Here is a 23,950-nt window from a genome sequence, read left to right as displayed (position 1 = left end):
TTTCCATGAATTAATGCTCAGCAAATTTTTCCCTGCCTGTGCACTGCTTCGGATATGAAAAACTGAGTTTTAACGCGAAGCTTACTTGGTGGAGCCGGATTGGTTCTGGCGCACTGATCGAAGGTAGGATTGTGGAGAACGGAAATTTGGAGAGCAGGTACTGGTGTGGGGGGAGGGGACTGTTGTGCAGGGGAGGGTGCGAACCGTGATCCGTCGCTGCGGCGGAGTGGACACCAGGGGCCGCTATCTTGTACACGTTCTAAGAGCCGACGTTCAATTTCGCCTCACGCGATTGGACTAGATTGGCCTAGGCCGCGATATCGGCGCAGCCTGGGCAATCGCGCGAGGCGAAATCGAACGTCTGCTCTTAGAACGTGTACAAGATAGCGGCCCAGTGCTCGGCTGGCAGCAGGAAAGACGCACCCGGCGTTCGTTGCGTGTTGTGCAACACTGCTTACGGCCGCCGAACGCGGGTCCCCGTCCGGTCGCGCACTGGTACACACGACAAAAGGTATACAGAGATGCCTACCAAAAGCTTTCAGAATTCGGACAGTGCAACGGCCCGTTTGCCAGTGAAGAACGACGCAGCACGTGAAGCTGCTTTGCCCGAAAGACGAGAAGCCAAGCTTCGCTTACTTTTACATTCGTATCCGATGGTTTCTGCACAGTATTTATCTTTCGAATGCTGCATCAGTTATATGCACTGAGTTTGTCGAAGGCGAGAGAGAGAGAGAGAGAGAGAAGAAGAAGAAAGGAGGGACATGAAGGGGCATTCGAGCAGTGAACTTTACGAATCGAATACGAATATTCGATAAAGATGAGCCGATCATCGCATCAAATATTGAATATATTTCTAATTTCTAAACAAAGTGAAATGTAAAGTTCGCATGGAGTCTATTTGGAAAAAAAATAGAGGCTTAGTTACATCATTTATTATATGCATGTAATACCGTTGCAACTACATGTACGGTCTGCTGAGGAGTGTGTAAAAGAGAAACAGCTGCATTCAGCAGCTGCAGCACCATTGAATTGAGAGTAATGAAACGAGGGAACACCCGTCACCAGGAGCGCTTAGAGCGTCATGTTCGTTGAACGAGATAAATGTGATACTGGAACATCTCATATTATTTTAAAGGCATAAAAATACAGTGAGACGGGCGAAATAATCAGCAGAAGGGCAGCGGATTGGGCGAGTCGGTGTTGCATGGTAACAATAAAATTCAAACAGCGCTAAACGACAGGACCAGAATGAGGAGGAGACAAACACGGCGCCGTGTTTGTCCTGGCCAAACCAACAAATTCAAATATGGGCTACTTAAATGTGAGGCAAGCATTATTATTGAATAACTGCAAATTATTCAGTACAAGTTACCTGCCTCGTACGTCATATCATGAGAAGCCAACAAACACTGACACCAAGGACAACATAGGAGAAATTGCTTGTGCTTAATAAATGGAATGAACAAAAGATAAATTAATGGAAATTAAAGTGGATGAAAAAACAACTTGCCGCAGGTGGGAACCGAACCCACAACCTTCGTGGGCTCAGAAAACAGAAAAGAGTCATAGGAATTTTAAAGCGTGACATTAATGAATAGCGGGAGCCTTTATTCTATGTGTCTTCAACATACATTACTTCTCCTTATTTTTCGCTTAATTACCCTATGGTTTTCGCTGCAAATGCCGAAAGATACGCTAAAGAAGTTCTTCGAGTACGCTAAAGTGCATCAGGAGAGCATCAGAATCTCGAGGGAAAAAGCGACAGTTTCCCCGTGTGTACAGAACGGAAGTGGTTAGAACATGTGAAGCTTAGGTTCGTGGCCAGCTCGAACGTCGCCATGATCGAGAGATGCGCCCTCTGAAAAGCAGCTTCAGAAGCGACGAGCCCAGGGCAGCTTTGGCAACTTCACCTCGGGCTTTCAAACACTCTTGGTTTTATACGGTCGATGGCTTCTTGCTTCCTTTTCGCACAAGGGCACACGCGCTGTTGCCGCCCTTCTAACTCAATAAAACAACCATGGTGTGAGGTTCGGGAAATCCTGATTCAATTTTCGCGCGGTAGCGTTTAACGTCAGCATATGGGCACATCTTTGTTTCCTGGAGTGAGGTGGAAAGGGCGCGTGGTGAGCACAGAGACTTATATAAGAAGAAAAGAAAGCGATTTGTTTGCTTTGCTCATTATCGCATGCTCTGATTTGCATACGGGCCGTCTCCAGTGCAGTAACATGCTCAGCGGTTTCCTTTTAAAATCTTTTTTCTCTCCGTGATGCGAAGTACGTATATTGGCGACCGTAGCGAAAGCAAACACATATAATGCATTTGCGCTTAGCCAGCAACGCCAAAAGAAACAGGGACGCGATGAGAAAGCTTCAGCGTTGTTTGCTGCACTTACCTGAGTCGACAGACAACGCGAGCGGTGAAGAACGGGAATCTAATATACTGCCGTCACGGGGGGCTATGCAGAATGGTGTTGAGAGGGCGTCCCAGCGCGGTTAATATAGGAAGATACACAGAAGCCAGAGCCTTTGCATAACGGGTAGCGGGCATCTTATTACAGATGTTGCGAGCTTCGGCGCCGTGTCATTCTGCGCACGATCTTTTCTCTATCGTTTCTATAGCGATGACTTACCAATAATTTTCAGCCGAATTCGCGGCATCGCATAGACCAGGGATTTAAACTCACGTCAGGCAACAGGTCGCCCGTGTTACACAGCGCTACACGGGGGTCTATTACGCCACGGTAACCCAGCGGATAAATGGCTTTGCGATGCTGATCTCGAGATCGTTGGTTCGACCCCTGCCGCGGCAGCCGCATCTCTATGGAGGCGACATGAAAAAACAGTCGTGTACTTATACATTGAAGGAAAAAGGATCCAGCTAAAACCAAGACGCAGAACCAGTGGGGGACACACACAGTCGCCAGTGGTTTCTTACTCGAAGTATACGTGCAGATGCGCGCTAATGTGTATGAATGAAGGAATGCTGCGACAACGGAAGAAAGAAACAAAATAGGAGGGGCCCTTACGTCACGTTTTTGTTAAGCCGGAAGTGCAGCCATGTTGGTGTGCCATCTTTATTTGCGCTTACAGTCAGCTCGCCGGAGCAGATAGGCGCGAGCTTTGAACTTGCATTGCTAAGAGCTGCCAAAAGCGTGAGCTGCCGACGCGCGTCAGAACAAAGCCTACGAAACATCTGTAACACGTTTAGTGAAGCAGACGAGCTCCTGTGCTTTTCAGTAGCACGTTGGAGAAGACGACGAGGACTAGCGCCGAAATTACTTGAGTGTCTGTGTAGCTGGCTGACACTCACACTCACAGACATTCTGTTCTAAATGTACTAAATTTTCGACGTTAAAAAATCATCCCTTGATCAAAGTCGACAACTTTAAGCAATTGGGAGTCAAGATTACAAGTCGACTATCACGGGGTAAGCATATTAACAATGTTTGTTCATCTGCTTCTAGAAAACTGGGATTTATTAGACACAAACTAAAGCTTATACAGATCCCACGCACTCTGACACCGATGTAAGCGAAGCTTCCTGTGCTGTTTGCTTTGATTGACGATAAATAGCGGTGATGTTGACGGCGAATGTTTAAGTTATTGAACGTTTTGTCCAACACGACAGTGGTGAGTTGATGTTAAACCTTACCTTGCGTGCACCACTGCTGTTTGTCTGCGTAGTACACAAAACACAAAGGGAGAGGTATTTGCTCGAGGCGCTGTTGTGCACGATATTTCATACCTCTTAGAGGGTTGAGGATTGTCATTGCCTCACATGGCACATCGCATCGTAACAGAAGCGTTAAACTTGAATTCGATTATGGGGCTGTACGTGCCGAAACCCCAATCGGATTATGAGGCACGCCGTAGTGGCGCACTCCGGACTAATTTTGGCACCGTTATGTTCTTTAACGCGTCCCTATAGCAAAGTGCGCGAGGGTTTTTTATTTCGCCCCCGTCGAAATGCGGCTGTCTTGGTCAAATACGTGACCTCGAGCAATGCCATAGCCGCAAAGCTACCGCGGCGGGCACACAAGTGTTGAAGTACGACCGCCTTCGTTGTGTCGCCTAGACCCTGCGGCGCGCTTTAATTAATGCGGCTCTGCTTCCGTACGCGGTGCGTAAGTTGTCCGCGAGACATATTTGCCCGGTTTTATTTTTTCAGAAATAGCAGAAAGCACCGTTGTGCGCGAAGCCACGCAATGGGGAACGACGATACATTTCGCATTAATTCAGGTGCGGTTAACCATGATCGACTCGGGACGCGAGCGCCGCGACGGGGAGGCCACGCGTTCTTCGTGCGGAGACTCGCACCGGCGGGCTGAATGGCGCAGAATGCGCGCGCGGAATCAGTGCAGTAACGGCTGCAACTACAGCACCCGCAAGCAGCGTCTGGCGCTGTGGAAGCTTAGGAAGAGGTCGCTTCCCTTTTAACCAGCGACAGGCGCGAACAGACTGCCGCTCCAGCGCGTGCCAAAATAAGCCTCCACGGCTGCCTGGCAGCGACGAGTGTTGCTGGTGGGGCGGCGGAGGAGATGGAAGCAGCGCATACTTTTGCGGACGTCAGCACCGATTCGGCCTGCTCTAACGAGCCGATTGGCGAGCACTCAAGCGAGTCTCAGACTCCCCCAATTTGGGCAATTAGAGGTAAGGCGGCGGCTGCGGCGCTATTAAGGAGCGCTGACACAAAGATTCTTCACCTGGCAGCGGCTGCGGGGATTCTAAATCCCGAGCACTGCCACCTCGCCCACCTCTCGCCCCTTCATAGCGCGCGCCGAGCGCGCTTCGTGGCGCCGCGTGAATAAACTGCTTTCTTACTCGACCTGGCTCATGGCGTGCGCTTTTGAGCGCGCGCGCCCTCTCTATCGCCGCGAAGAAAAGCGCTCTTATACAGAGGAGCGAGGAACTGTGCAGAGGCACGCCCCGCAGAAATGTAGTTGATTTATATAAATTAGGAGCCGCACATTTCTGCCGGCCGCGCTTGCTTGCGTGAAGACAGCGATGCTTCGTTGAGTTCGGCGGCGCGTTAGGAGGAGCTCTGCTTGGAGCTGTTGCGCCCGAAGCGAAAATAAGATACGCACGCTTTGTTTCAGCTCGTTGCATTGCCTAATGTTTTTAGCTTCCTTGCTCTTGAATTGGATTTATGGAGTACCTTGGAGTTCTTAGGGGGTGTAACGATGTGCCCCGGAGGCGGGGCACTTCCAAGAGTTATTTTAAAAATCAACCAGTAACGTCTTTATTCGTCGCATTCTTCATGCATTCACCGCCTTAGTATGGAATCCGAGGGCCTTTTTTTATTAGGTCTTACTCTGTAGGCACAATCGGGTCTTTGCAAATGCATGCAGACCCCTTGCCGGTTTGGTATTAAAGAAGGTAGAGAGAGATGTGCACATTACATAAGAAAGGTACAAAAGGGGGCGCCAAAAAAATGGTGGGGTGTTACGTGCCAAAACCACTTTCTGATTATGAGGCAAGCCGTAGTGGAATCGAAATGCAGCCGCCATTGCCGAGATTCGATCCCGCGACCTCGTACTCAGCAGCCTAACACCATAGCCACTGAGCATCCACGGTGGGTGAAAGGGGGGGGGGAGGAGGGCACCACAGGAAGACAGCACTGGATACTGCACTCACAGTGGAAAGAGGCACTGCAAAGGAAGGAATGGAACGAGAGAGACAACATAAAAGAGTTTACGTACACGCATGCGCACAGACATTCACTGCTCATTTACATTCACCCCTAAATCATGCAAATCACGGCGAAACGCTCTCGCGTATAACTGATGCGTATATGTCATGCTGTGCTTTACTTGCGCACATGTCGACCACACGGAGGTTTGGCCGAGAGCAGATGACATGCATTGACAGATGACATGTATGGCTTACGTCGTAAGGCACAATCTGTTCCATTACTTACTGAAGCACGTCAATTGCCCCTGAGGCTACATATATACATAAACAATATTGAATATCTGTTTGTGCGTGGACATTCATTACGCAAGCGCATACGGATACCTTGAGTGCACGCGCACGCATGCACACGGATTGCGCATTATGTGGCTGCGCAAATAATCAGGTGATGTTGCTAATTACAGTTACGACACGCAATGAACACAGAGCGGCGTTTCAGGGCACCGCTGAACGCAGCAGATACTTCCAAGAAGTAACTATGTGGGTAAAAAGGTTTCAAGTCGCTAAGCAAATGTGGCAGGTGTGCCGGAAACACTAGATGCAAACTGGAGAAATAACTATGCCACCGCATCTCTCCTTCGCAGACAAAGAGTAACCAAGGGTTTTCGTCAGGGCTACATTTAGAGAAGAGTATGCCTGAAGTGCGCTGTAAGGGAAGACTCTGGGAACCGAATTGCCTGTTCTTTGTGCGGCAGGTAGCTAAATAATCAGCTGAAGGAAAAAAAATACTTAACTGCGGTAACCATCAAAATCTTAAAGCACGCACAGCAGGAGACAGGGTGCACGGGATAACTTTCATTTTCGTAAGTAGGAAGTCTAAATAAACATTTCTTCTTTCGGTTGGATGCAACGAAAAAAATAATATATCGGTAGGCTTCAGCGACTCTTTCCACTCTAAATTAATTTACTGTGAAAGCAGATACTGCTTGGGTTCCGGCTAATGCAGTACTGAAAAGTTAGTAGAACTCTCACAAACCAACTGTATGCAAGGATGCCAAAATCAACGCAATGAAGATGGCGGCGGCATGACGCAGGTACGACAACGCCCATACGATCCCAACGACTATGACCTGACGATGGCACTTCTTTGACTGACCTCCAAGACAGCGAAGAGCCGTCATTCTGAAATGAGCGTTGAGAATGACTGCTGCGCTGACAGCCGCGCTGCCAACTACTGTTGCATCGCGCACCAGCTATATTGCGTGAATACATTACCTGCTGTTGCCCCCCAAAGATATGCACAGACGCCATCGCTCTCAGAATCTGCGTCGCGTGCAAAACCCGACAGAAGTTGCCAAGCGCGGAAGTTGCGTGACATCTCACTGGTTTATGGCTTCAGCTATACACTGCATCTTGCCACAGTGGCACCAGTTCAATCCCCATGCCATTGTATTGCTGGGAAACGCTTTGTTTTCCTGCGTCATGCTGACACGAGTACTTGTTTATCTTTCGGGGGTGACCGCTCTTCACCGTCTAACAAATGTTATCACGCTGCTTATATCATTCAGGCCGATGGTGAGAAAGCTCAGTTAGTAGCTCACGCTGTCGCTGTAAAATATTGTGCAGCATATATTTCTGCTCGCATTAACCATGTTCAGTTGTTCAGGTATTTTTCACTGCAAAATAAAGCCGCTCATCCTGCCGTTCGCACCTTGGCTGCTGTTACCTAAATGTGTACCATAACGGTTGTCTTGCTGTTCAAACAGTGCCTATTTAGGATGTGACACTTCATTTTTTTGTTCTTCAGGACTTCACCACATCAACTTCGACAGACGCAGCTCACCCTCGAAAATGACAATGGTGCTACATTTGCCTGTAAATATTCTCGGTCTCTTATGCCACGGGAAAAGGGCAGCGGCAGAGAGGTTTAGATGCTGGAAGTCCTTTACTAGAGGCAATATAGTGCTATCAGTCGTTTAGTTGTAACATTTCCGACAGCTCACGAGAAACCCAACACTGCAAGTACACGAAGCAGGGAGAAAACGATCGCCTGTTCTGCCAGCAAACTAATGAGACGAAGAAGCTGCGCCCAGAACACCTTTGGCAACAGGGGTCGACCTCTGCAGCAATTCATTTCATTTTTTCGTTCTTTTTGCGCTTCGGCATGAGCTCGCACGAAGGCGCGCCTGCGCTATTACCAAGATCTGCTCTTCGACGAGACAAGTGACAAGGATAGGGCAGAATCGGAAAAATAGTGCCTTTACAAAATACACTTAACGGCCACTCCTGCATACAACTGAGGTCCATACAATTACCGGTGTAGGCAGATGGACTGAATATCTTATATCATCGGCGCATGCATGGTTCGTCGTGCATTGGTGCAGTGTAGACCAGGAATTACAACCGAGTGGCAGCTACTCACGTTCTGCCGGCATTCCTGCGCCACTTCTGACTTCACGCAAACGCTAGCACTGCGTGAGGTTTCGCGCAGACAGGATGAAAATGAACACAATTCTACGCATCGCCGCTAGCGGTACTGGATTTAATACGTACAAACCGCTTGGCTAAACCTTCACTTCACATAGATTCCTAGATGTACGTTAAATCTGCATATCCGCCCCCGGTGCATTTCAGCGCAATAACAAAAAAGAAAGCTTCAACCTGTTATATTCATTCAAACCCTGTCATCCTTTCCAAATGATAGATTTATGTAGTATCTACGATTCCTACAGCGGCTATTCAACAAGAGCACTTGCAGAGATAATTTAATTGAAAGAAGGCAGAGAGGTCGGCCTGAGCTAAGGTGCTCTAGCCTGCTACTCTGCACAGGAGGAGGGGGAACGGGGACATGAAGGTGTGATGAGGGATGATGACGACATAGCAAGAGGGATGCGCAAAGGTGAAAGCAAATTCAACACTCTGATGATAAACATTCACAAATGTCATTCATGAAGCCACAATCAGGTTTCGCATCAAGTCTGTAGTCACCAATTCGAGTGAACTTAAAAATAGAGGTGCTAGGACGAAGCTGGTGTGTGGGCCTCCCCTGCGTGAACAGTACAAGCGCCAAACAAAATCTTTATAGCATATAAAGAGCTGCGATAAGTGGCTCTAGCACGGCGAGCACTTGTAGGGCACTTTTAGCGGCCGGAGTCTCGAGACCACCGAGAATCACGCGCATTGACTCTACTAGGTGCTTCAGCATTTTTTGTACACTCTCCTCATTCTGTTCATCTCCTTGCTTGCCCGTAGTGTCACCGGTTTCAGTGGCCCTATAATTCTTGGCTTCATGGCGCAGAGGACCGCTAGTGCCCGCTGGCATGGCCGTGGGCCTAGAGGGCAGCAAAGGCCTTTCCGTGTCTGTATCAGCCGGTGGAGGTGAATGTTTGCCGCGTGCTCTCGTCGACCTTTAATTATCAGTAGACGCCGTTACCGTCCTCGATGCGCGCACAGGCAGAGGTGGTCGTGGTACCTGTGCCACTCTAGGTAGTTCTCCTGAAATGGTTTTGTGATGCTTCTGTCGCGAGCTTTGGTCACTTTGGCGAACAGACTGAGCAGCCTCTTTACGTGAAGATTGGTCCCTTGCCATTTTTCGAAGAATACGAACCTCTTGTTTCACCTTCGGGCATTCCTTCGAAGTCGCTTCGTGAGAGCCAGTACAGTTGGGACATTTAAATGAGGGCGCCTCACAGTCGGTGGTATCATGCTCTCCGCCGCCATGCGAGCAGGTGGCTTTGCTTCTACAAACAGCGCTCACGTGTCCTATCTTGTGACATTTCCGGCACTGAATAGGCCTCGGAACGAATGGTCGTACTCGGTGTATAACGTAGCCCACTTTGACAGACGCTGGTAATGTCGAAGAAGCAAATGTTAACTTGATACATAGGGGGTGCCCCAAACGGTGAATCTCACGAATGCGCACCGATGACCTCAAAAGACTCTTGAGGTCCACATGCTTGATTTCAAGCTCCACGTCGGAAATCACTCCAGTTGTTGTCTCCTTCCCGTAAGTAATAAATGAGAGGATGGGGATTGCGCTTAACTGTCGAACGGTCTTTAACTTCTCAAGTATTGCGGAAATTTTCACATCTATTGTCAGGATGTTCTTGCGAGGGTTGATCCTGATCTCGTTAATTTGCCCAGGGGCCACACTTTCAAAATATTCGGTGAGAAACTGCCTGCTGAGGGAGTTCATGCTGTGTGACGTCGAGAGCGGCACGTAAGAAACCATGAAGGATTCCTTCTCACTCTGATGCGATGAAGTCGCCTCATACGACAAACGGCGCATCTTCTTCATACGGCGGCCCATGACTACAGTGTACTCGGTGTCAGAGTCCATGGCTTCGGGCGTTGAGCTCTCCCAGGGATCGAGTTGGTCCGAGCTCCCAAAGGCACGTCGTCCAAAAATGAGTGATGAAGTAGACGACTGACCTTGTTCAGGTGGTTGTGGGAACATCTTCTTGCTCATCCTTGATGAAATGACTCTCACGAAAATGGCAAGAACGTAAAAAAATGCATAACAGCGAGAGGCCCAGAGCACCAGTGAGCTCTGGGCACTTCGTTCTCTTCCTTCTTCCTTCAAGATACGTTGGCTCCAGTATGACGCATCCCTTGTAAGCCCCAATCTCCAATCTCCAACTCTCCAATCTTCCCGTGAACATCTGTCTTGTTTTCTCGGTGCCTGAATGATACGAGCAGCGTCAGATTTCTTTTTAGATGTTCAGCGCGACTACTCGCACGCACTCGCGGAATTTGACGAGTGTCGACGTGGTGGTGACTTCTTTCGCCAAGGCCTTAACGGTCACTGGTGTCGAAAGCGCTGACAAAAAATCAAGCGATGAAACAGTCACAACGGCCAGCGCATGCGCTCCGATCTGTGGTTCGGTAAGTTGTGGCCGGCAAGCGCACGGCATCATACCACAGCGGCCTCGTTGCCAAGAGCTCGCCACTCACTCGTGCCTAGCCCGTGCAGTGCCCCGCCTTCCGCTCATGACTGCAATAATGGATGCAATCTAATTACCGCGCCAGACATTCTGCTTTAATATGTGCGGGCCAATGAGCTTAAGGGAGAAAAAACAACCAACAATTTCCTTCCCATTTTCTTTTTGAAGTACGGCCATTTATTTTCGCCTGGCGTATATAACAATAACAGAACAACCACTTTAAGGAAGACTGCGCGGGTAAGATCGGGTAACTCTGGGAGCGATGAGCAAAGACAATATTGCGAACTGTGCAGGCGCCCTCATCCGCATCTGAGATTAGCGGCTCTTTGCAACCTTCCACCTTCATTTAATACTTTGGCGAGCCGGAACTCAACATTTTTGAACAAATCACCCGAGCACTTCAGCTAGTTGTACGCTTTCTTTTCCTTTTGCAGTTGACAGTTCTCAAAGTGAATATCAAAGTTTTCTGGTCCTAGTGCAAGCAAATTCATCAGTGCTATCGAAGGAAAGGAGAAAGTGTAAAATATGCTCTGTGGAAGTCTGAAAGGTAGAGAAAGTTTTTATGAATGGGAAAAAAATGTCATCCAACCGATAGTACAGAGCAACCATTCCTGAAAGGCGCTGGTCCGGAGTTCAGCTTATTTAGGCCGGCCAGCCATGATGCTGCTGAACCTCGGGAACGGCGGCTACCGCAGCCGCTCAGGCCGAGGGCGCCCACGTGTTCTATCTCGCACTACATGCCCGTGAGCCGCCGTCTTCTTCACCGGCTCTTGAGGGAATAGTCGCACCGCTGCAGGGCCCCCTCCTAGTGCGAAGCGCGTTCAAAATCTGTTACGGGCTCAGTTGCGGGCTTTGTAATCGCCACGGTGGCCATCGGTTGCTGATGTTGAACCCCAGAAAAGTGGTTCTGCGGAAAGCTTGGTCGTATTGCCTCCGAGCAGGAAAGGCACCAAGAAAAGCCACAGGGAGAAAAGCAGGGCGAAGGTCCGGTCTGACCAGAGGACCCTTAGCTGGATGCATATTTTCACGTCATGTGGCGTCTGTTTTTCCTCGCGATCTGGCACATGGAACTGCTGGTCGGCTGTTGGGATCGCATCTTGGCCTAGGCTCTGCGTGTGGCTCACGGGTGCTGGACGCCTGATCATCAGCACAATCTCCCGCACATGTAGAGGTGGAGGAGATAGCGTAGTCGGGGACTCCAGAGCCTCTGTTGCCGGATGGCTTGGCGCGCCGACGACAAGAGCGACTTGGAAATGCCTGGCCAATTGCCAAGACACGGGGTGGGTTGTACGGGAGAGGTTTGCCCCGGGTTCTGGCTCTTGCATAGCGGTTCCGGCAGGTAGCCCCTACGGAGCTTCGCAATTGTGGGTGCTTGTTGTTGGTAGTGTCGGGTTCACGCAATTCGACCAGGCAGCACCGGCAACGTAGGTTGTGAGCAAGGCGCAACCACAGTGATGCCGTAGTGAGAAAGCACGATCTGCTGCAAGTTCATGTAGATGGCCGGGCCTGGTAGGAGTCAGAGCACCGAAAGAAGACTGTCTGGCAGCTCGCGACATGCGTGGAGCTGGCGCAAGTTTTGGTCACGCACGTTGTTCACGTAGAAGAGATTTTCTAGGAGAAAAAAAAAACAGATGGCGGAGCTCCTCCTGCAAAACTTCGCTAGGCTATGCCTCCGCGGAAGCTGCGAGCACAGAACATCGGTAAGTCCGCTTGCTACAGCATGCGGCGATATCTCGAAGGCCGGTAGCATGAGGGTTGCGGTGGTCGCTGAAGGCATCGCTGTGCCTGTGGCGTCGCCGTGCTTGCTGGAGTGAAATTTGCGCCTAATGGAGCCTGTAGCAGAGCCTCCGAATCGGTGATGAGTGAGGTTCCCCTGAACGGAAAGCGGATAGTTTGCGGGAACTTTCAAGGAAGGAGAGCGACGGGCCGTAGGGTAGCGGAAAGCGCTCGCGTTTGACCCAGCGAATTCCTTGGAAAGAGTCGTCGCGCAGCTACCTTTGAAATGGGGATGAGGCTCAAGGAACGAGTATAGGTTTGATGCTTGGGCCGGCGCGTGCTGACGATCGGCACGGGTGGACGCAGGCGACGTGGGACGACAAGATGCAGAATGGCGCGACGGTTCAAATGGCGAGAGCTGTTGGGACAGAGCACCAGTTGGGGGAAACTGAGTGCTCGAGGTAACGTAGCGAGCAAGGACGGCTGCCCGCAAGTCCTCGTAGAGAATTCGGGACGGGGGGCTGACCGGAGCCTGGAACGCAGCCGGAGCCTGGAACTTTGTTGAGAAGGAAGTGACTCTCCAGCTGGAGGAACCTGATGCCCGGCATGTCGAGATACAATATCCCTGCACACCCTACAACCGCGGGACATCTGTCAGACCGCGTGAGGCCACGTCACTCACGCCTTGGAAGAGTCGGTGCGCTGACACTTGCATGGCTGGACTCAGTCGTCGGGGTCACCAATTTGGAGGCGGCGGAGTGAAGAGCTCGACGCTGTGGCCACGGCTTCGTGGGATCGTGGTGTCGTGGAATCCCGGAAGCGGCCTATACCGCGACCGCTCAGGACGAGCGCCAGCGTGTTCTATCTCGCGTTACATGGTCATGATGATGGTTATGGCCTCATATTATCGCTCATACCCACACTGGGGGATTGACCAAGAATTGCGTGCTGAAACGATTACATATTCTTTTGAAGCGTTACATAGTCGATGAAAAAAAGAAAGAAAAGGAAAAAAAACATAAAAACGAACAAATTACAAAAGAACAATAAAAAAAATTATTCGTTTTGTTGATTGTATGTAACCGCAAACGGCACCAAACACGTCCCTGTGGCTGACCCCCATAACTGATGCACTGAAAGGTAGTATGATTTCTTATGATAACATTAACCTTAATTTAGCAAACGGGAGTTCTAGATGTCTTTTTGTTAACAATTTGTAAGGTTTAATGGCGAGACACGGCAGCGTAATCTTGTGATCACTACTTCTGATTGTCTTGATGGACACCACTGAATTTTCCACAGAAATTTAGGTGCTGAAATTCTGTCCATGTTATTATTGATTCATTGACATCTCTATGAATTGAATATTTTCTAATCTAATTGCTGTTATGGTGCGCCACTCCTGGAAGAACCGGCATTATACGACCACTCAGGGATGCTCGCGCTAATGAGTCTGCCATTTCATTTGAATGTGAGCCACAGTGGACGTCCATCAGCCGTCTTCTTCTTCACTGGCTCCGGAAGCCATAGTCGCGCCGCTGCAAATCAATCAGCCGTGCGTGACTCGTCGTAAGGACTCGTGTCAAGGAGAGAAGGCCTAGCTAAGCAGAGTAACAGGCTTCTCTAGCTGTAATATCTGCGCCGACGAATATTATCTTTCCTAGGAAGTACAGACGAATCGACGCTGGACGGCTTCTATTCAGTTACATTAGTGGGTACTAATGGAATTCCACACAGTAGATGCAAAGTCTAGTCGCGCTCTGACTAGTGTAAAAAATAAAAAAAAAATAAAAAGAAAAAAATAAGAAGCAGGAAAACTGAGGGCGGCGAAAATTTTTCCTCCGTCGAGATGTTGAGCGAAAGTGCCTCATGGCATCACTGACGATAGAGGAAACATGAAGGCGAAGATCTAGCATTGAATCAACGTAAATCTCTCACCTTCGTTTATCTTTTCCTGATCTTATTTGTTGCTCTCTCTCTCTCTCTCTCTCTCTCTCTCTCTCTCTCTTTCTCTCTCTCATTTTCAAGTGTGAATCTGTACTTTCAGGCTGCATCCGGACTTGGCATGTCCATTAAGCTTTCTTCGTGCTTGCATTACTCAACTGATAACGTTCCTTCCTCTCTTGCGTTATCTTGCATTGTTATTTTTCTCGTTGGCTCGTTGGCTCGTGGTTGGCCACCGCAGTAAGCTTACTAAATGACCTTCCTTGACTGTCGCTAAAAAATAAAGAACATGTGTGACGATAGGTTAGTCTAGGCAGTTGCAGATATGGACGATTTGAACACTTCAAGCACAAGTAACGGTCGTGTTGCTGATACAGACGTAATCAGATATCATTGGGAGAGGCCTTCGTCCTGCACTGGGCACAAAATAGGTTCATGATAATGATGGTGAAGATGTTGATGCTCCCTCTCTCAGTGTATCATTTTCGGTATCGTTGACTGAAGTTCTCCTTAGGGTTAGAGGGACATTATCCGTTCATATCAAATTTCTAATCCTATGCCACACCACCAAGATCTTAAACACACAATGTTTCAAAGACAAATCGCTTGACACGTTAACACAACCTATAGCTCAGAGACAGTAAACAGCACGAAAACAAAACAAAACAAAATAAAACACGGGGACTCAACGCACCCAGACGGGACAAGCACTGTCCCGTCTGGTTGCTTTTCGTTCGCGTGTTTTTTTTTTCGCATTGTTTACTGTCAATATGAATCACCAAATATCCTTGATAAGCTTAGAGGGTTAAATCAGTCTATTGCGCTGACAAAACACGAAGCGGCGATTTAGAGACAGCGAGGAATTGTCACGCAGGGCCCGTCGGGGCCTAGATTTCAGGAAATAAAGCGCAACTGCATAAAGTACTTCCTTTAGCGAAAATACTCGCTAGGAGCTCCTTCCAAATTGAGTCCATTTGTCTCAGGCACGCATGGCCTGGAAAGAAGGGCAAGTGCCAGCGGCGCTGGACCGGGCATCGGGCGGTGTCCCCCCAAGGCGCGTACCTACGAGAAAAGGCGCCAGCTGGCGCCTGGCGCAGCCCCAGTATGCAACTGATTGTTGATCGCGTTCGCCAGCGGTCACTGCTCGCCGGGCGCGCACGACCGCAGCACAGAAACACAGAAAGTAACGCGAACGCCAGACTGCCCGGACTGGCGGCGCTGTGCCGTTTATAGCCGCAGCGACCTGGATCTGCTGGAGTGCTAGTTCCTAAAGATACCTAACTGATCGCACGTAGGCGGTTGCCTCTGTTGCGTTTCGCCTGCGACACGTGGTTTTGCCGGCGCGACTGCGGCGGGGCGGCGGACATTTTGGCCCGATCGTCGTCGCCGCAACACTCATCGCCAGGTGTTTCCAGGCGCGACTGCGGCGATGCGACCGCCTAGGGATCATCCTCGCATTCCAGTCATTGTGCCCGAAACAGGCGATGCCAAAGCAGGGATCTCATTCCAGTCATTGTGCCCGAAACAGGCGATGCCAAAGCAGGGATCTCGTTCCAGTCATTATGCCCGAAACAGGCGATGCCAAAGCAGGGACCATCCTCTCATTACAGTCATTGTGTCCGACCGGCAGCGCCACGACAGGGTGCTACGAGATCGTGCTCGACATGGTGCTACGGCATCGCTACGACAGTGTGCGTCACCATTAGCCCATTGTACATTCACGTGCTCGTCTTTTGAGGGGTTCCTTCTTGCCCTCAACTGCGAGAGTATAAAAACAGCTGCCCCCGGACGCCAAAAGGAGGGCTCCGATTTCTTCTGTTGAGTGAAGTGCTCTCCCGTCTCTCTACTACGGTCAAACCTGACCGCCAACTCTTTGCGATGTTAAAATAAACAAGTTGTTTCGTTGTTACCAGTCGACTCATGCTTTGCCGGGACCTTCGGATGCTTCCAGTTGTACCCCAGGCCGCCAGGCCAACGCTACCCTTGGGGCTTGCGACCCAGGTACAACCACGGGCGTCAGCGCCGAGTTCCCAACAGATCGTACCAGCAGTCCGATCCAAACATCTGGTTGCCAGCGGTGAGATCGCCTCCGACTTCAAACAACTGTCTGCCAGCGGTGAGATCGCGACAGCGGAACGACCAGCAGCGAAGAGATGCAGTTGACTGTATGCTGAGCAGCTCAACGACGATCCGGGAGCAGTGCAACGAGCCCTGTGTGACGACTGGTTGCCTGCAGCGGAACGACTGCGCGGAATTCCTGCCTGCGAGGTTTGGTGAGTGCGGGACTTTCTTCTTCTGAGCTTTGCCAGGCTTTTGTTAGTGTTAGAAACAGAGCTGGTAATTGTGGTTGTCGTTGCTGCCGGGTTAGTTGCGGCAAGACAATAATAGGCAGTAGAGAAAGCAGCATTCAGAGCAGCCATGGATTTGAAGTCGTTGCGCAAACCGATATTGTTGGAGCTTGCAAGAGAGTTGGGTCTGGATGTCTCAGACAAACTAAGAAAACCTGAACTGCTAAAGGCTATTCTTGAGTTAGAGGCTGAGGATGACGAGCTGTCGGAATGCCTTGAGACTATTGAGGAGAGGTCAAAAAGACAGGAGCGCGAACTTAAAGAGCAAAAAGAGAAACAGGAGCGCGAACTTAAAGAACAGAAAGAAAAAGAAGAGCGTGAACGTAAAGAACAGAAAGAGCGAGAGCAACAAGAGAAAAAAGAAGAGCGCGAACACGCTTTGGAAATGAAGCGTCTCGAGGTAGAGATGGAACGCGCTCGTAATGGAAGTCAGGCACACGGTGCAGGAGAACGCGTATTGTTCAAAATGACGGACCTGATGCGGCCGTTTAAGCTTGGAGAGGACATTGGTTTGTTCCTGGTTAACTTTGAGCGAACGTGCGAGAAGCAGGGGTTCTCTCGGGAAACGTGGCCACAGCGCTTGCTCACTTTGTTACCCGGCGAGGCGGCCGACGTAGTCGCTCGCTTGGATAGAGAGGAGGCAGAGGATTTCGACACAGTGAAATCGAGTCTTCTAAAAAAGTACCGGCTGTCTGCGGAGGCGTTCCGTCGGAAGTTTCGGGAAAATGAGAAAGGCAGAAGTGAGTCATATACAGAGTTTGCGTATAGGCTTATGTCGAACATGCAGGAGTGGCTCAAAGAAGAGAAAGCGTTTGGTGACCACGATAAAGTTCTGCAGTGTTTCGGGCTAGAACAGTTTTATAGTCGGTTACCGGAGAACGTGCGATACTGGGTCTTGGATAGGCCAGACGTGAGTACGGTGGCTAGAGCCGCTGAGCTAGCCGAGGAGTTTGTGACGCGTCGAGCTCGCGGAGCTAAGGACGGTCAAAAGGGTGAATTTGGCTCGAAGTTTGAGAGGCCGAAGTTCACACCCAAGAGATTAAAGGGGGACACGCGTAGTGCGGATGCGAGCGAAAGCAGTCCGACCAAACGTAAAGAGACGGCGGCAGCCAAACGCAGAAAGCGGTTCGAGATGAGGCGAGCGCGCTTGTGTTATACGTGCCAGAAGCCGGGTCACTTTTCGGCGCAGTGTCCGGAAACAACACCAAAAGTTGTGTTTTTTTCAATAGGCAGCACTGACGAGAACATGAAGCTTCTCGAGCCTTACATGCGAGACCTCCTCGTGAACGGGAAAGAGTGCCGAGTGCTTCGCGATTCCGCAGCTACGATGGATGTAGTTCACCCGTCTTACGTAGAACCCCATATGTTCACGGGCGAGTGCGCATGGATCAAGCAAGCCGTGGAAGCTCATAGCGTGTGTCTGCCGGTAGCAAAAGTGCTTATTGAAGGACCTTTCGGAGCGCTTGAGACGGAGGCGGCAGTGTCATCTATGCTGCCACCCCAGCACCCGTACCTATTTTCAAACAGGTCCGATCACCTCCTGCGCGAGAAGGGGCTTTTGTTTGGTGAAGCTAGTGTTCAGGCCTTAACCAGATCGAAGGTTCGGGAGCTCGCTGCAAAGGCGGTAGTTGCGGGGCCGACGTTATCAAACAACGAAAAAGGGTCAGAGGCGCAGCAAGCTGATATTCCGAGCACGCCCGAACTGAATAAACTTGAGTCTGTAACGTTAAAGGCGCCAGATACTGGAGAGGAAACGCCCGACACGGGAAAGTTAGAAGAGCTATCTACTGATTTGCTCATCGCGCCTACGTCAGACGGACTTGATAGGTTGCTAAAAGTCAGCCGGACGGCTTTGATAGCCGAGCAAAAAAAGGATGGCAGCCTGGAAAACGTGCGCTGCAATGTCAAAGAAGGTATCGCCAGGAAAACTGCGCGTTTTGTGGAAAAGAGGTGGAGTCCTGTACCGGAAGTATCTAGACCGCAGAGGAGTGGAGTTCGATCAGCTGATCGTGCCTCAATGCTATCGTCAGGATCTGTTGCGCTTGTCACACGGGGGTTCGTGGTCCGGACACCTAGGAGTTAAGAAAACTAAGGACCGTCTCTTGCAAGAGTACTATTGGCCAGGGTGTTTTCGGGACGCAGACCATTTCGTGAGGACATGTGACACTTGTCAGCGGGTGGGCAAACCAGGGGACAAATCAAGGGCGCCGTTGAAATTGGTACCTATCATAACGGAGCCTTTTAGACGGCTCGTTATTGATACAGTGGGACCTCTGCCGGTAACAGCCACGGGGTACAGACACATTTTGACTGTGATCTGCCCAGCGACAAAGTTCCCTGAAGCAGTGCCGCTTAAAGAACTCAGCTCAGTTGAGATAGTCAATGCACTACTGTCCATATTTGCGCAAGTTGGTTTTCCTGCAGAAATTCAATCAGATCAGGGCACAGTGTTTACTAGCGCTTTGACGACAACTTTTCTCGAAAGGTGTGGGGTAAAGCTGTTACACAGCTCAGTGTACCACCCACAGTCGAATTCCGTTGAGAAGCTCCACTCCGTCATGAAGCGCGTGTTGAGAGCGTTGTGTTTTGAACATCGAACTGACTGGGAGCTGTGTCTGCCTGGGGTGATGTTTGCTTTAAGGACCGCGCCGCATGCGGCTACGGGGTTTTCGCCAGCTGAACTGGTGTACGGTCGCTCGCTTCGATCTCCGCTTCGCATGCTTCGAGAATCGTGGGAAGGTAGGGGCGACGACCCAGTCGTGGTGGAGTACGTGCTTAAGCTCCTCGAACGCTTAAGAAGGGCACAGGAGTTGTCAGGTGAAGCAATGACAAAGGCCCAGCAGAGGGCCAAGGTTTATTATGATCGGACAGCCAGGGCCCGTCGTTTTGAGGTTGGCGATGAGGTCATGATATTGCGCACATCGCTAAACAACAAACTAGACGTGCAGTGGGAGGGCCCAGCACGAATTGTTCAGAAACTGTCGGACGTTAACTACGTGGTAAGTCTGCCAGGAAAGCGGAAAGCACAGCAAGTTTACCACTGTAATCTGCTCAAACCTTATAGACCAAGGGAAGCAGTGGTGTGCATGATGGTAAACGTTCCTGAAGAGCTTCCGGTCGAGCTTCCGGGACTAGGCTCAGTGACGAACAGGGAAGACACCGGTCAAGTCATTAGTGACCTTATCAGTAAAGCGCCGCTGTCGCCTGAGCAGAAAACCGAACTACACCAGCTATTACAAGAGTTTCAAGGTCTGTTCTCTGAGAGGCCTGGTAGGACTTCTGTACTTACTCATGATATAGAACTTACCTCCACAGAGCCAGTACGATCCAAGGCGTATCGGGTGTCACCCCGCCAGAGCGATATTATGGAGGCTGAGGTAAAGAAAATGCTACAGCTCGGTGTTATTGAGGCAGGTGAGAGTGATTATACCTCCCCTTTGATTTTAGTTGAGGTACCGGGCAAGGAACCTCGTCCTTGCGTCGACTACCGCAGGCTTAATTCCATCACTAAGGATCAAATTTATCCGATCCCTAACATCGAGGAGCGCCTTGAGAAAGTTAGTAGCGCTCAGTTTATTTCCACCCTAGATCTTGTCAGGGGTTATTGGCAGGTTCCACTTACAGAAGAGGCTAGTAGGTATGCGGCGTTCATTTCACCAATGGGAACATTCCGTCCTAAAGTGTTGAGTTTTGGTTTGAAGAACGCGCCATACTGTTTTTCAAGCCTCATGGATAAAGTGTTGCGGGGACAGCAAGAATTCGCTTTACCGTATCTAGACGACGTAGCGATATTCTCCGCATCCTGGTCTGAGCATATGACACACTTGCGGGCAGTGCTAACCCGCCTGCGCGAAGCAGGCTTGACAGTAAAGGCTCCTAAGTGCCAGTTAGCACAGGCCGAGGTTGTCTACCTCGGTCACGTGATTGGTCAGGGTCGTCGCCGCCCGTCTGAAATAAAAGTGGCCGCTGTGCGAGACTTTCCGCAACCGCGCACGAAGACCGATATTCGGTCGTTCTTAGGTGTCGCCGGCTACTATCAGAGGTACATCCCTAGGTACTCTGATATCGCGGCTCCCCTGACGGATGCTCTAAGAAAGACAGAGCCTCAAACAGTCGTCTGGGACGAGACCAAGGAAAGAGCTTTTAGCGCCCTAAAGAGTGCCCTAACAAGCCAGCCTGTGCTACGATCGCCAGACTATACAAAAGGGTTCATTGTTCAGTGCGATGCTAGTGAGCGAGGCATGGGCGTTGTACTGTGCCAACGGGAAAATGGAGAAGTAGAACACCCCGTCCTGTATGCTAGTCGTAAGCTGACCAGTCGTGAGCAGGCGTATAGCGCCACCGAGAAAGAGTGTGCATGTCTCGTGTGGGCCGTTCAGAAATTGTCATGCTATCTAGCCGGCTCGAGGTTTATCATTGAGACGGATCACTGCCCTCTCCAATGGCTGCAGACCATCTCTCCCAAAAATGGCCGCCTCCTGCGCTGGAGCCTCGCTTTACAACAATATTCCTTTGAGGTGCGTTACAAAAAGGGGAGTCTCAACGGTAACGCCGATGGCTTAAGTCGAAGCCCCTAACGTAGGAATCAGCCTCAAAATTGTTTGTTACTGATGTTTTTCTTCCTGAGGCAGGATTTTTTTTAACATATTGCTTTTGTTTAGTGTTTCAAAGTGACGATATGCTTTCTAGTGCAATTTTTCAATTTGTGGACGCGTTCTGAGTGATGCTAGACTACTGTAAGGAACTAGGCAGTGGTATAAAAAGGGGAAAGAGCCTGGCAGGGCTTAGTGAGGGTTGTGCCGTGCTTGCTGACTGAGCGGTTGAGTTTCAGCGTAGTTCTAACGCTTGCCGGGAACGAGAACAAAAATGTGAACTCTCCCGAAGTCACTTTGCAGTGTCCCGTGCGAACCTGAACGAGAGAACGAGGCCTTCTCTGTGCGCTGCGCTCAAGAAACGTCGAGGGACGCCCGACTTCGGTTATGAGCATCATCGAGCGACATCCCTCCGGACAGCGGATGCAGTCCCCTGTCCATCGGGATCTCCTTCCCCCGGCGGGGCGGTCTGTTGCGTTTCGCCTGCGACACGTGGTTTTGCCGGCGCGACTGCGGCGGGGCGGCGGACATTTTGGCCCGATCGTCGTCGCCGCAACACTCATCGCCAGGTGTTTCCAGGCGCGACTGCGGCGATGCGACCGCCTAGGGATCATCCTCGCATTCCAGTCATTGTGCCCGAAACAGGCGATGCCAAAGCAGGGATCTCATTCCAGTCATTGTGCCCGAAACAGGCGATGCCAAAGCAGGGATCTCGTTCCAGTCATTATGCCCGAAACAGGCGATGCCAAAGCAGGGACCATCCTCTCATTACAGTCATTGTGTCCGACCGGCAGCGCCACGACAGGGTGCTACGAGATCGTGCTCGACATGGTGCTACGGCATCGCTACGACAGTGTGCGTCACCATTAGCCCATTGTACATTCACGTGCTCGTCTTTTGAGGGGTTCCTTCTTGCCCTCAACTGCGAGAGTATAAAAACAGCTGCCCCCGGACGCCAAAAGGAGGGCTCCGATTTCTTCTGTTGAGTGAAGTGCTCTCCCGTCTCTCTACTACGGTCAAACCTGACCGCCAACTCTTTGCGATGTTAAAATAAACAAGTTGTTTCGTTGTTACCAGTCGACTCATGCTTTGCCGGGACCTTCGGATGCTTCCAGTTGTACCCCAGGCCGCCAGGCCAACGCTACCCTTGGGGCTTGCGACCCAGGTACAACCACGGGCGTCAGCGCCGAGTTCCCAACAGATCGTACCAGCAGTCCGATCCAAACACCTCCTAACCGGACGCCAAGGTTTGCAATTTCTTGCCGCACAACTGCTTGAATAGAGGAAATAGTGGGGGCCGCTTGGCCAAAGGTACCATCAGGGGGTTGTGGATGGACGGGGGCCGGACTCGCCACTTCAATCTCACGGTGAACGATACGTGTGACGTTCTCTTGAAATGTTCGTGTGGTGGTAAGAGCGGAGCAAGAGAACCTGTGCTGTCTCTTCCGCACCCAACACGATCAATGATGTAAACGGTAACTTTACCGCGTTCCTCGCGAGTCGAAGTAATGAATGACTCGTACCCTGGCAGTTCGATAGCAGTCGATTTGATGAGTTACCAAATGACGAATATAGGAATTAGATTTGTGAAAGCTTATATGGTGGAAGCATGAAGTGCGGCACCTCAGGTCTCTGACATTCCTATGCAAAACTGAATAGTAGAGAAAGAACAATTGCACTAAATATATAGAAACTTCCTCTTAGAACTTCGTTTGGGTACAATTAAACCGATATCTCATTGATAATGCGAATTTGCCGTCGACGGCATGTGTGCGTGAGTGCGTGCGTGAGCAAATGCAACATCAATAAATAACGCGATGTCCATTATTTCTTCAGATCTGCGATACTGTATATCAAACAGTTTTATAACTGCGCAAACAAACGACCACACAGAGAGAGCAAACGAAGACAGGCGCAGACTTGCAACTAATCTTTATTCCACAAAGACCCCATATAAGTGCATCCCAGACATACATCACTGCGCGTGCGCGGAGAAAGCATAATCACCCAAAAGCTTTCTGTTCAAGCAACAAGTTTTGTTCTGTCAGCTAAAAGTAGAAAGGGATTAAAAGCGGCAGGAGGGAAGAGAGCCACGTCATGCACACAGGGGACATACGGAGAGGTTCTTCGGCGCGGCGCCGCTAGAACGCGCTGATAGGAGTATAGCACGCAGCGCCATTCGTTCCCATCTTCGCTCTAAACAAAATCAAGATAGCATATCAGATGATCACGACTCAATCAATTCCCGTTGATTTCAGCGTTTCGTTTGAAGCGTTACTGGAACTCACTAATTATCGCAAACTTGGACTGGCCGCCTGAGGGGATCGACAGCACGCGACACCACAAAACGCATTTACGAACGAGCGAACCATGCGCGGCTTTTCTTAAACAAAGTGTAGGTTTTCTTTTTTTTTTTTTTGCACACGAATGAAACGTGCGGTTCGCTGTAAAAGGCGCGCAGAGTGAGCAGTGCGGAGCGATGAATACGTAAGCTAAAAGAGCTTTTTGTTTCCAAGTGGCGCCGAATGAAAACAAACGCGCGCTCGCGCAAAAGGGAACGAGTGCAGCCGACGCAAGACAGGTGTGCTCGTCAGCACGCGAAAAAGGCGCTCGTCGCAATCAGCGCTCGTCGTGCCGGCCGCGAGGAGACGCACGCCTTGTACCGGGCGTTGGTTCGCCCTTGCGAGACTGCCCTAGGCTGCCAAGCACTGTGTTTTTTTTGTCCCCGCTGCGGCCCTATTGTTTTGAGTCGCTTGTCGGCGACCGCAAGGAGCCGG

At 50.4% G+C, this 23,950-nt stretch overlaps 1 protein-coding gene across 1 annotated transcript in view; it reads left to right on the top strand.

The window, feature by feature from the left end:
- Positions 1–23,950, top strand: part of LOC142557214 (band 7 protein AGAP004871-like) — a 370,091-nt gene that overhangs the window by 71,434 nt on the left and 274,707 nt on the right. The window lies entirely within an intron of this gene.

Source organism: Dermacentor variabilis, chromosome 1 (genome assembly GCF_050947875.1).
Source record: "Dermacentor variabilis isolate Ectoservices chromosome 1, ASM5094787v1, whole genome shotgun sequence".
Taxonomy (NCBI): domain Eukaryota; kingdom Metazoa; phylum Arthropoda; class Arachnida; order Ixodida; family Ixodidae; genus Dermacentor; species Dermacentor variabilis.
The sequence above is the reverse complement of the archived record's forward strand: the minus strand, read 5'-3'. Positions and strand labels throughout refer to the sequence as shown.